General features: G+C 51.8%; 2 non-coding genes across 2 annotated transcripts; one reads left to right on the top strand and one right to left on the bottom strand.

The window, feature by feature from the left end:
* Positions 1-6,714: 6,714 nt before the first annotated feature.
* On the top strand, positions 6,715-6,797 carry TRNAL-UAA (transfer RNA leucine (anticodon UAA)). Its single transcript has one exon. It is a non-coding gene; the product is annotated as a tRNA-Leu (tRNA).
* Positions 6,798-7,800: 1,003 nt separating this feature from the next.
* Positions 7,801-7,871, bottom strand: TRNAG-CCC (transfer RNA glycine (anticodon CCC)). The gene has a single exon. It is a non-coding gene; the product is annotated as a tRNA-Gly (tRNA).
* Positions 7,872-13,842: the final 5,971 nt, after the last annotated feature.

Below are 13,842 nucleotides of genomic sequence, written 5' to 3'. Positions count from 1 at the left end.
GATCAAGCACAAGGAACAAGCACGGAACCTTCAAACAATCTCCCAAATGAAACAGCATTGAAGATATTCCAACAAAGACACATGGAGAAGCTTTTCAAAAACAATTCTGAAGGGGAAAGCGGCTCGTCACGGACTACCCGGTTCCGAAGACCACCTAGTAGGACATTCCCAAATGAACACTCACAGAGGGAACTGACGGAGCACCCCTCTGATTCAGACAGCACGTCGGTCCGATCTTTTGAGTCGGCAGAATCATGGTCCCAACAACGACCACGTGCAACATTCTCAAAGAAACAGTCTCAGAGGGAAGTGAGGGAGAACTCCTCTGATTCAGACAGCACGTCGGTCCGATCTTTTGAGTCGGCAGAGTCATGGTCCCGGCAACGACCACGTGCAACACTCGTAAAGAAACATTCTCAGAGGGAAGTGAGGGAGAACTCCTCTGATTCAGACAGCACTTCGACAGAGTCGTGGTCCCGACACCGGCCATGGCGCCAAGCACCTGAACACATCAGAGAACCAAGGGACACTCTTCACGTCGAGAGCGATGTGTCCCACACCAATGTCAATGCACACTCGATCACTCCACCAGACAACCTGTCGCACCGAACACAGATGCATCGCGACACTAATACCACACCTTCACCCCGGGTAGGGGCAGCAAGGTTGACTCGAAGGCCCTGGTCCTGGTCTTATAAAATGGAATCCGACATCGTGACCAATAGCACCCAAATAAAAACGGACCAACCAGTCAATCCGCAAAGGAAGCCAGACATGTCAGGAGAACTAAGTCATCATAGGATGAGAACAAGACACGCTAACCTTCAGCCGACCCCAGGGTCTGCCTGTTCCACGCGCGAGCAGGCGTGGGAGAGACAACCCGAGACAGCAAATCAATCTCCAAATCATACCAAACTGACCTCCACCGTTCATACCTCACCGGCCGGCACCCCAGACTCGAAACAGGAAGACAGTGTTGTTCTTGACCTGACGAAGCAAACGGCAGCAAAAATAAATGCGTTGAATGAATTACTGAACCAAGCCAAGACAGTCTCGTCAGATAGCACCATACTGTCTGGCATACATGACCCGGAACCGGAGGACAGCGTTGCCTTCAACCGGACAAGACAAACGGAAGCCAAAGTGGATGCGGGTGCTCGGAAGAGGACCAGAACACTATCCACCCACGAAAGAGATCGAGCACCTGAACCAACAGTAGTTACACCACTGGAAAGAGACATGCTGACTGCGGAATGTGAGAGCAGACAGTCCACATGCAACGTGATCAAGGATGCCCTGATCAAGACAACAGAAAGATTGGCCAAAGTCAAGCCCACCGCGGATTCGACACTACTGAGGCTTGAAGAACAGGCTGTCCGCCAACCTGTGTGGCGGATTGAAGAACTGCGAACACTGAGGACATTAAGCTCATTTTGTTAAGAAAGGGGGAGATGTAGTATTGTGGGATGCAGTCTAGTGGTTGCAGGGTGGAGTCAGAGGGAGGAGCAGGAACAGGAGGAGCCGGGGATAGGATACAGGGGACAGTTAGAGTAGGGACGGGGACCTGTGTAGCAGCACCAATAAAGAGCCTAAGGATATACCAGTCGTGTCCGTGTGTTACTGCCGTGGGACACGACAGGGACGAGCCGCAGCGCTACCTAGAGGTCGAGGTGCCACACCACATAGGCTACATATCAGCACGTAAGCCATCAGCGTACTGACTGTACCCGGTAACCCCCAGAGTGAGACTTCAGTTCCCAACAGCAGCCTACACGCCAGCATTGGCATCAGCACCACCTACTGGCCAACGTTGCACAACAAATGTGCATCTACCCACACACAAGCAGCCCCACATGTCAATACGGCACCGAACCCTGCACCAGCTTCTCCAGCATCCAAAACCTGCAGTAATCAGGGCAAGCCACTGCGGTGACCGCAGTGCCACCTGGTGGCTCTCCAGAAGTTGCCCACTGAATAACAGGCGCACTGCCTGGCCAGAGCTGATAGCCAGCTGTGCCCCCATGACCGTCGGCCATGCAGCAAAGTACACCAGAGGAGAGGCCCTGATGCCCCAGTGCCCTGACAACAGTGGCAGATTCAGCAAAGAAAGATTGCCTAGTGATCCTAGATGGAGGATGCACACCAGCACATCCAAAGAGTGGTCCAGCCCACTGACTGCCCACCACGACTGACGTCAGCAGACCAGTGGTAAAGGTGGCCGCACTGTACCCGGAAGACCAACACTACCAGGGCTCAGCAAAGCCTCTTGCTAACCTTCCAGCAACAGCAGTCAACAAATCCCTGAGTGTGCACTGCCACCACAAGAAAGACTGCCTGCTCATACCCAGTTGCTCAGATGGACTGCACCAGGCACAGCAAGATGTCCCGTAGAGCAGAATGCTCAGAGAGAGGCCCTCTGAACCCTGCAAGTGAAAGCAGCAAGGACACCCACCAAGAATCAGCGAATGCCCTGCACAGCCACAGGAGTCACAGCGGCACAGGAAAAATAGTCAGCGGCAACGCAAATACTTCCATGCTCACCCAAAGGCCCCAAGAGGTCCAAGACAAAAACTGGCCGTTTGAGCCAGACGGAAACACTCACCACAGCAGGAGTGCTACTGTAGATTCCACGCTCCCACAAGATGCAAACAAGCAGAACAGACAGCAACGTCTTAAAGGATCTGTCCCCATTGACAGCACAAGAAAAGACTGGTGCAGAGCTCGCACCACACATGGCTGCCCAACGCCACCGCCGGAGCAGAGATCTTGTCATTTTATCCTCCCGGTGAACAGGCATCACTGCAAACTACACCCCAGGCACACCACGTGCCAGAAAAGAGTGCCCAGAAGAAGACGGAGTGCACTACGTCAGATGCACGCAGAAGAGAGCACCAATGAACGTGCCAGCACGGCAGGCGTCTAGGAGATAGAGACATGTCCACAGAGAGAAGCACTACTGAACTCAGTACAGAGAGCGATCACACCTTTACTGCAACGAGGTGGAAGAAGAGAACTCAGCACCAAGCAAGTGCACAGCAGCACAGGGACAGCTGCTACCATTCCAGGAGTGACAGACTGAAGAGAATGCGCAGGCAGCGCGTCCAGTGAAGCAAACAAAGGGTGCAGTCGGATGCATGCCAAAAATGAAGCTGACCGGCCAAACGGTCGCAACGAAGAAGCTGACCCGCCAGGTGGTCGCAAAGAAGAAGCACTACTATAGGGAGATCTCCTACATCTCCAACGCCCCAGAAAAGCCCCGCAGTGAGCTGAGGAATCACAGAATGTCCTCCCTCACACTGCCTCAGGACAGATTCGGCAGTGACCCACGACAGGCAAGAGAGGAGTCACATAGTCCATGTGGCAACCCGCCATAGCCACAGGTGCTCCAACAGCACAGCGATACATGAGTGGACGTCACAAAGCACAGCGACAAAGGAGCCTGTTATGCAGCATGAGCAGTCCGGACAAGCACATCGGAAGAAAGGAAGAAGCAGCCGCCAAGAAGGCAGAGCCTCCAGGGGCAAGAGGTACATGCAAGTCCTACTGACAGGACAGGCCGGCAACAGGTCCGCAAAAGAAAAGGAAAGACTGTCACAAGAGTGACATGACAAGTGAGATGTCCATGTGGAGCAAACATGAGACAGGTGGCAGGACGCCACATCCACATGAAAACCTGGTTGGAAGCAGGAGAAGAGTGTTGCAGGATGCCACTCTGGCAAGGAGAAAAGAACAGTGGCATGACGCCACCGGGCAGACAATCACCACAGGCGCGCAAGATGGAATGGAGAAGAGCAACAGGACAATGGACTCACACCAACACTGAGGAAGGTGTTCATCAGCACGAGCCAGTCACCGGGGTGCAGAGACGTTACTGGAGACAGCTCCGCAGGAGGACCTACAGTAAGCTGCAGGCAGCTCGATCTGCATCCTGGCCCCACGGTTCACAGTAAGGGTGAGCGGGAAATCCGTTACGCCCGCGGATTTTGCGGATTTTTGGGAAATCCGCAATCCGCGAATTTTGCGGATTTCCCGCAAAATCCGCAAAAAAGAAATCCGCTGACGTAACGGGTTAAAAAGTTGAACCCCCACTCATGGAACTATTTTACAATGGCGCCAGCAAGCTGCCAGCGCCGTTGTAAAATAGTTACAAAGTTAGCTTGCACAGGAACTACTAGATAAAACGAAGCAGGTGCTGCTTTATTTTATCTAAGTGCTTCCTGTGCAAGCTAACTTTGTAACTATTTTACAACGGCGCTGGCAGCTTGCTGGCGCCATTGTAAAATAGTTACAGCTCAGCTCACAGCTCACTCAAGGGACCCCTGCGCCCTTCGGGGCGATTGCATAGTAACACACACATGGTCGCTCGAACTAGTTGATGCTCAAATTCAGTGACTCATTCATTAGCCCAAAAACAATCGTGAGCGTCGTCGAGGCTGGACAGGTGTGCCTTCTTCCCAAATCTACCGTGGAAAATCAGCTGTGATGCTGGATAGGCTTTGCATCCTTGACTTTCACGAGCGCAATACCCGTGCTGTTGTGACCAGGAGCTTCTTTCTCTTCATCTGCTGAACTGATCTTTCTCTGACCTTTTATACACACAAGAGGAACATACCCTACTGGGCACATTGTGTTCGCACGGGTTTCTGCAAGGTCGCGAGCGTTTTGTACAATTTTGCAATTTGCGAAATTGTACAAAACCCTCGCGAACTTGCAGAAACCCGTGCGAACATTAAAAAAAAAAATGCGCGAAGATTCGCGGATTTTGCGGGTTTTGGCAATCCGCAAATTCGCAAATCCGCAAATTCGCGGATTGCCAATCCGCAAAATCCGCCCATGCCTAGTTCACAGTTCAACCGTCCTCTCACCTGTCACTGGCTGCTTGGTCTCGATAGCACCACACCTCGTAGTGCACCTGCCTGAAGACAACGAAGCAGTGCCACAAAGTCCCTCAAGTCCTCCTCACTCCCTGAGGTCATCCCGACAGAAGATCGCCACCTGTTTGCCCACTGACGAAAACCACTGTTCTGTTATCACCATCTAGGTGCATCATCACCAAGGAGCATTGCACCACCCGAGAAAATCCACACACGCTCCAGACAACCGGAGTTCAACTAGGTGAACCACCCAGGAACCTTGTGTGCACCCTGGCAGTCCGAGCAGGAGAGATAAGTTGGCCGCAGCTCCCCGTCTGGCGCAGGAAACATGGAGGTCACAATTGAAGACTGGTCACCCACAAGATCGTCAGAGGAAGGCTCAGAACTCGAGTCCAAACGGCGAGGACACCCAGACGAAGACACCACCATCAGAAGCTACCTGAGCGACTTGGCAGTGAGTCTGTTGGCAGTTCCCCAGCGATGCTTTTGTGCGGCTCACACAAAGCCCCACATGGTCCACACGGTCCCATAGCAGCCAGCAGCAAAGCCCTCCAAGAGGTGCAAGTGAGAGAGGAGTCCAGGCAAGAGAGGCAAGTTGGACGCCGCTCAGCAGTTGGGAGTAAAAAGGGTCATCGAGCACGCCACCTCCAGAGGAAGGCCTCTTTCACAGAGATCGTCTCCAACAGCCACATGGTTCTGTCACCCACTGAAGGCTGAGCACCTGAGAGATCCGCCAGAGTGGATTCCACCTCAGCTCCAGATGCACCAGCACTGAACTCTATACATGGACTTCACCACCGCGAGACCAGGCCGGTCCACAGAACATCGCCAAGACAGATGAAGAAATTCTGACCATGTGGTCCGAAGCTCCAGCGCTGCCTGGCCCATGGCCTGGATAGACTCATTTGGTGCCATGTTTTATTGATGCATTCTATTACAGGTTGGACTTTTTTTTTATTTAAGTTTGGGAGGGATGTAGTATCCTGCTGGATACATTCCAGTGTTCCGCCTGTGATGTAAGATACACTTTACACCCTCCCACCATACACGTCACCAGTCAGGTGACCCTGTTAATAAAAGGGACCGGGTGCAGGTGCATTGTAGGCCTGAGGCCCAACGCTACAATGGGCAGCACTCTCTGCCCTTCCCGTTCCCACCACAAGGTGGCGCCCATTGTCCTTTCAGTTACTCTGGCACTTTCCCAGTGGACTGCAAGCTCAAAGGTTGCTTTCACAGCTGGGTGGGCAGTCATGAACTACCCTTGCCCCCATAAACCCTTTATAGTCCTGACATCTTGCACCAAGGAGCTGGTAAAACATTGTCTGCCAGGGCTGGGTTTTGTTTTGTGTCTGGCCAGCACATTCCTTCAAACAGCATACAGTGAACATGTGTAAGTCACTGAGTGTGAGACAGACTCAGGCTCCTCCCTCCCCATGCGATGTGCCCACTCTGCTCCCCCAGGGCTCAGGCCTGGTTACAAGTGCCAATGACACGTGGTTGTTGTTTTGCTCCTGGATATTGCAGAGTGCGATGAAGAGGGCAACCTTCCTTTCATGTTGGCACTCAGGCCAGGCCTGCAGCTTTAACAAGGGAAAAGGCCGCTCATAATGATGGCTTCCAATACATTCTGAGCCCCCTGGTGTCAGAGTTTTATCGAAAGCAATAATCATCACTTCTGAAAGGGGGTGCTCCCAACCCGGCGCTTCGAGGGGCGGGCTTTAGTGGAAGCACTAGAGAGGGACCTTGTCTACATCTGGGAGTAAGGGGATGTAATAATGGAAGAGATCCACTCAGGGAAATGCACAATTTGAGATAAACTGCTGTCGCAGTGCACAGGTGTACCAGGATGGCCGAGTGGTTAAGGCGTTGGACTTAAGATCCAATGGACATGTGTCCGCGTGGGTTCGAACCCCACTTCTGGTAGAGATTTTATCGTTTCCGAGTACAGATGTTACTAAATAACCTAGTTGTTCCTCTTTCTTAACTCTACCACCAAAAACATTGGTTTTCTATTTCTTTCTGAAATTATCACTTTTTTTTATTTGTGTTTTTTTTGTTAGTGCGGAATCAAAGCGCAGCGCCCCCTGGCGTCTGTGGGCGACGAACGCCTTTTAAGATCAGGTTTCTTTTCTCGATCTTAAAACAGGGGGTGACGCTGAAAATTCCGGTTCCAGCTCGTGCGGTAAAATACGCAGAGCATGGGGCACACCGGAAGCTCTCATGGGGGTGTCACAAGCCTGACCCCAGAGATTGCGTCATGTTTTGTGACATTTCTCATTTTCTCAACAGGACGTTCACTTTGACAGTCAGAGCCCGGCTTCCTGCAAACGTTCACTATGTGGCGGTTAAAAAAATCAAATGGTAACAATGTTGTAGTGTGTGCTCTAAACGTTGCTACACATTGGAAAAACCGCTCTAAATCAAAATAGCACGCTATCAAACATTCCATGAAAAACTATCATGAGTTTCTAAAAACATTATTAAAGGCTCAAAAGTTTTAAATCATATATCCGAAGAAGACATTAAGAGTAAAAGAACTTAACAACAAGTCCTCGATAAATCTGCCAAGTGATTACGTCAGCAGCCGATATCCACAGCATACATATATTTACAGCACATGTTTATTTTAAGAGCTGAGGGGCTTATTTGCAAGTCCCTTGCGCACCTGGTGCGTCACTTTTCAATATGGGAAAAAGTGGTATACCCGTGGCGCAAGAGGATTGTAAATGAGCCCCTGAGTCTTTTAATTCGAAACATTACTATTCCCCAAAGTCGATTCCCATTCATGGCCCTCTTGTAACAATTCATAAATGTGTTGTTAATACACATAGTGTTCAAAAATAAAAAATAGATGAATGGACATGTGCACGTTCAAAACAAAAGTTAAAAATCCATTTTAAATAGACAGTTGGAAAAAAAAATGACTTGCGCCAGCCGGGAATCGAACCCGGGTCGCAAGAATGGGAATCTTGCATGATACCACTACACTACTGGCGCGGCTGTTTAAAACGGCAGCAGTGTGGCATATGAGACCTACAAGAAGGTCAGGTTTTGACCATTCCCTATTGATGGTGTTAAATGTGAGCACTCTCCAATCCTTGTAGATGTGTTTCTCACCATAAGAAATAAATCATTGATCTGGGTTCAATTGTTTTGTCTCCTGGGGCGTCAGCAGGTATTTCACTCACTTGTTTTCGTGCTCACTTCCGTCTTTATTTTATGTTATTTCCTCACATTCCCATCTGCCGCTCTCCCTTCTTCGTGTTTCATGGAGAAGTCAGGGGGTCCTTCCCTCATATACAACAATGTGACATCGACACACGTTCTAGTTACTTAGAAAGGAAGTGATATGGGGGGTGGGGGTGAAATTCGTCCCTGTGATGATGTTCTTTCTTCCCCCAATAACTCTCAGAGTCGAGTGTCGGTGTAACTCTATTTATTCAAGTCGTTACATACAAGGAGCGCAAAGCATGTCCTTCGCCCAGCCTGCTCGCGCTCTAATCCGCGCTGCGCACACACCGCCCCTACGTCACCGTACGTCACGTGGCTACGTGACGTACGACGTTAGCGCGCTCACTACATATCTCCCCTTTTTCCAACGAACTATATGTACAAGTCCTGACTCATGTCATAGTCTCTGAACCTCGCTGGTGGGACCACCGCCCTGCCCCTTCTCGTCAGTCTTACCGGGGACGTGGCGGCTGTTGCTTCTCCTCCTTGACCACTCCCCAGTGCGGCTGCGCCGGGCCCACGCGGGCTTCCATCTTCTTCACTCTGCTGCTCTCCACTCGCCTCTTGATCCTCTTGCCTTCTCTCACCAATGTCTAGGTCCTCTCCCCCATATTCACAGGGGTTGTCACTACTGTTCTCACTTTCTCCTTCATCTCCATTGCCTCTCCAGCTGAGTATTTTGTTGCACCTGGCCATGCGGTCCTGCGACCACACATTGCCATCGCTCAGCAAGGCTGCCCTGCCTTTGACTTCCACTACCTGTAGGGGCTTGCTGTACTTGCTTTCACCCTTTTTCTGCAATGTGGGCAGTCTTACTCTCACCCATTCTCCTTTTTCCAAAGCCGTGTCCTTTACATTCCTCCTTGCATCGTAGTGTTTAGTGTACACCGCTTGTGCTCTCTCCAAATTGGCTTGCACCACTGCCGGTGACCACTCGCTCTTAATGACTCTTTCCTTCCATATTCTGTTATCCTGAGTGAAGGGCTCCCGACCTCTAAGAATCTGGAAGGGACTCCGCTTCCCAGTCTTTGTTATCTGAAATCGCCGCTTGTATCGAGCCCATCACCACTCTATTGAAACGCTCCACCAGGCCATTTCCCGCTGGATGGTATATGGACGTGTGTTTTGTCACTATTCCGTTTCTCCGCATGAACTGAGACCATTTTTCAGAACGGAATTGGGGTCCGTTGTCGCTGAGGACACACTTTGGAATGCCCTCTCTTACTAAAGTTTCCGCCATGAAGCTCACTATCATCTCCGTGTCCATGGTTTCCTCGATCCTCAATTCCGGCCATTTGGAATAGCGATCCACCATCACGCAAATGTACTTCTGTATTCCTTGTGCATTCAGTACTGGACCTAAAATGTCTATGGACAGTTCCTCCCACGGATTTTGTGGGGGATCAATTTTCCCTAGGGCAGGGCGTAACGGTTTTAGTGTTTTGTCCGCGCCCTGGCACCTCGGACATTCTCTAACATGTCTTTCCGCTCTTATGTCCATTCCTGGCCACCAATAATTCTGCTTGGCCCTTAGTTTCAACTTCCCCGCTCCCAGGTGGCCTTCGTGTAACATGTCCATCAACCGGGGAATCATTTTTGCCGGGGGTATAACTCTCTCTCCTCTGTATACGAAAATGCCCTGGTCGTCCGTAGATAGTTCCTCTCTCACTTCGAAGTAGGGGATGAGGCCTCGCCCGGTCTTGCTTTTGTCTGGCCAACCCCTTACTATATGGGCCTTCACTTCTTCCATGACAGGGTCCTCATCATACGCCATGTCCAATTCCTGCCTGCTTATGGATGTTTCTAGGTCTTCGGTGAGTGCGACCCACTCTTCCGCTGCCTCACTCCGTTCTGTACTGGGCTCCATCGCTGCTGCCCGACTCAAGTAGTCCGCCACTTTGTTCTTGTTCCCTGGGATGTGTTCCACGTCGTATCGGAACTCCATTAATTTGAGTGACATTTTCGAGATCCTCGGTGTAGCATCTGCGTGTCCACTGGATGTGAGCACCTTGAGCAAGGGCTTGTGGTCGGTCCTCAACCGGAACCTGGTGCCCCACAGAAATTGCCGGAAACGAGACATGGCCCACACCACTGCCAACATTTCTTTTTCGATCACACTGTACCTTTTTTCAGTGTCATTGGGGGTGCAGGACGCGAAGCATATTGTTTCTACTCTCCCCTGGCCGCGGTCTTGCATGAGGACTGCACCCAGTCCTTTATCACTGGCATCCGTCGTGAGTATTGTGCTTCCTTGGGGGTCAAATCCTTGCAGAGGGATCGCCCCTGCCACCTCTCTTTTTATTTCCTCAAACTCTTGCTGGGCTTCCTCTGACCACCGGAATTCACTATTCTCTCTGGTTAATAGCCTCACGTGATGGGTTTTAGAGGCGAAATGTTCTATGAATTTTCCGTAATACTCCGCCATACCCAGAAATTATCTGACCTCCTCCTTGTTCGCTGGTGATGGTGCGTCACAGATCGCCTTCACGTTTTCCCTCTTGGGGGTCACTCCTCGTGCACTTATCTCGTGGCCCAAGTACGTCACCTTTTCCATTCCTATGCGGCACTTTGCCCACTCTGCCGTGAGGCCCTTCCTTTCCAGGATCCCCAATACCACGTCCAGTTTCTTGTCATGGTCGGCTCTGTCGCGACCCATCACCAAGATGTCGTCCTGGAAGTATTGCACCCCCCGGATGTCCTGGAACAACTGGTGCATTAGTTTTTAGAACACCGCAGCCGCCGAGGCTAGCCCGAACGGCATGCGGCGGAATCGATAGCACCCGAAGGGAGTGATGAAGGACGTCAAACTGCGGCTCTCCGGGTGTAATGCGATCTGGTGATACGCCGATGTTAAGTCTATGGTGGAGTACCACTGAACACCCCTCGTGCTGGCCAGCATCTCCTCTATCCGGGGAAGGGGGAACTTCTCTACCACTATGTTTTTGTTCAACTCACGCAGGTCCACGCATAGACGGACCTTGCCATTGGGTTTCTTCACCACCACCAACGGCGCTAACCATTCGGCGCAGGTTATCGGCTCGATGATTCCTCTTTTCTCTAGCTGCCGTAGCTCCTCCTTCACGTCATCCCTCACTGCCAACGGAATGTTCCTCACCTTGTGGGCAACCGGCACTGCTCCTTTTCTGAGTATGATCTTGTGCGCGAACTTGTCGAGCCTTCCAACTGAACCCCCAAAGACTGTTGGGAACTCCTTCACCCATCGGTTCGTGTCGAGCCCTTCCTCCGGCTCCGCCAGCAATATTTGCTCCTTGCCACCTGGATCCAACTTGATCCCCAGGTCACCTTGGTCGAGCCACCCCAGGACAGAAGGACCTTTCACGGAGACGTACAGCTTACACCTGGCCGCTCTGCCCCTGAACTCGAAGTTAAGCTTCCTGCATCCGGCCATAGGGATTCGATCTCCATTGTATGTGACGGGACGTATGTCCAGCTTATCCAGCTCGGGGCCCAGTTGTGGAGCAAACTTCTCCTCCCACACATTCCTGGGGATTATGGTGTACGGGGACCCCGTGTCTGCCACCACTTGGATTTCCACACCTCCTATCGTCATGTCCATGATGGGCTTCATCGTTCTTCTTCCGTCGGTGCCTTGGCCTTGGTTGTTCACGCTCAAGATTTCGTCGTAGATGCAGAGGACTGTGACCACCTCTTCCTCGGCCACCTCTTCTGGCTCCTCCACTTCTTGGCCCACGTACTTCACCGCGTTCTTGGATGCCTTCTTCCTGCACACTTTTTCATAATGGCCGACGATTCCACAATACATGCACTTGGCGCGAAACGCGGGGCACTTCTGGTCGTGCGCCTCGTGTGTCCAACTGCCGCATCTGTAGCAAGGCCGTTTGTTACTTCCGGCCGGTTTGCCGGGGTGGCTTGGGCTACCTTGCCATTTGTTCGGGCCCTTTTCTGGCTGTTTCCGCGCCAGGTGATCTTTGTGGAGTTCATCATTGTCCACCTTGTTCACCACCCCGCTGGGCACATTTTCTTTCTTTGTGGCCGCCGCACACCTTCGTGCCAGTTCAGCTCTCTTGACTATCACCAGCACGTCCTTGAGCGAGGTGTCTCCTGCAGCCCATAGCTTGTCCTGTACGTTCGTGCACGTGGTGTGCATCACCACCTGGTCCTTTATGAATTCACTTTCCCAGTTGGCGTACTTGCATGAGGCCGCCAGTTTCCTCAACGCCGCCACGTACTCTTCCACGGTTTCCCCTGGTAGTTGTTTCCTCTGTTGGAAGTTAAACCTGTCCACTGAGACGCATACCGAGGGTTTGAAGTGTTCCTCCAGGTCTTCCATTGCGTGGGCGTACACATCGTCATCATCCGTCTCTCTCTTCTTAGGTACCAAGCTTTTGTAGATCCTCAGGCCTTCTGGGCCCAGGTTTAGCAGTAGAATGCGTTTCTTTCTCGGCGGTTTGAATTTTTCCTCACTTTCATCTTCCAGTACCTCTATGAAATTGTCTATGTACTCTTTCCAGTCCTCCCATTTCATGAGCGGCTCCCCTGGTCTGGGAAGGAACTGGACTGGCGCTATCGCATAACCCGCTTGTGCGTTCATCCTTTCACCCCTGGATGTGGGCAGCGTACTTTCCAGGCTTCTCGGGCTCCCTGGCGCACCGTTTTGTTCCTCCTTATTGCGTAAGGGTGAAGGGCTGCTCCTTTCAGCCCTTTCCTGTTCGGGTGGGGTAGCCAGTGCGGTTGCCTGTGGGCCTTGACCGTGACTGGCCTCCTGCTTTGGGTGTGTCGCAGTTCACCGTCAGGTTGATCACTGGGCGCCCACGGTGCTCTGTTCCACGTGCTGTTGGCTGCGTCGCGCTCCTTGTGGTGCCCGGTCAGGGTGTGGTCACCGTGTGTTCCCTCGGGCCTTCCTTGCTCGCTCTGCGACACCGCTCCGTTCCACCGTTCTTCACGTCGTTTGCGTAGTGGGGGTCGTGGGTCGGTATCCCACCCTCGTCGCCACTGTGATGATGTTCTTTCTTCCCCCAATAACTCTCAGAGTCGAGTGTCGGTGTAACTCTATTTATTCAAGTCGTTACATACAAGGAGCGCAAAGCATGTCCTTCGCCCAGCCTGCTCGCGCTCTAATCCGCGCTGCGCACACACCGCCCCTACGTCACCGTACGTCACGTGGCTACGTGACGTACGACGTTAGCGCGCTCACTACAGTCCCCAATAGCCCAGTCGGGATTGCTGCTTCCACAGCTAGAAGCTTTGTCACAAAACCACCCCTCTGACTAAGATACGTGGCTGAGTCTAAAACAAAACAAAAAGTCTACCGCTGTGTAATCTCAATGAATTAACTCTGGACCAGTGCTTGAAATGGAAAAATAGAAGTGCAGGTACTCTGTAGCAGAGTACCTGCTTGTTTTTGACAAGTGCCTGTACTCGCCAATTAAAAGTATAGCATTTCTCTTGAGAAGTGCCGGTACTCCCCCACTCAAAATAAAAAAGTGCCGGTACTCCGTACCGGAGAGTTCCGGCTCATTTAGTGTACTGCCCTGGATTCATCAAAGAGTACTCAAACCTGCTATATTCATTGGGGCAGATCTACAAGAAAGTGCCGCAGTGCAGCACTGCAAGCCCTTTGGCTGCGCCACGCTGCGTAACTTTCAGAGCACATGAATGCGACATATCTACAATGATATGTCGCATTCCTGTGCTCTCCCCTGCGCTGGCGCAGAAACAGCTGTCATGCGCCGGCGCAGGCACCCTTGCACCATGG

The sequence above is a fragment of the Lissotriton vulgaris genome, chromosome 1_1 (genome assembly GCF_964263255.1).
Source record: "Lissotriton vulgaris chromosome 1_1, aLisVul1.2, whole genome shotgun sequence".
NCBI classification, from domain to species: domain Eukaryota; kingdom Metazoa; phylum Chordata; class Amphibia; order Caudata; family Salamandridae; genus Lissotriton; species Lissotriton vulgaris.
Note: the sequence above shows the minus strand (reverse complement) of the source record. Positions and strands in the feature narration are given on the sequence as shown.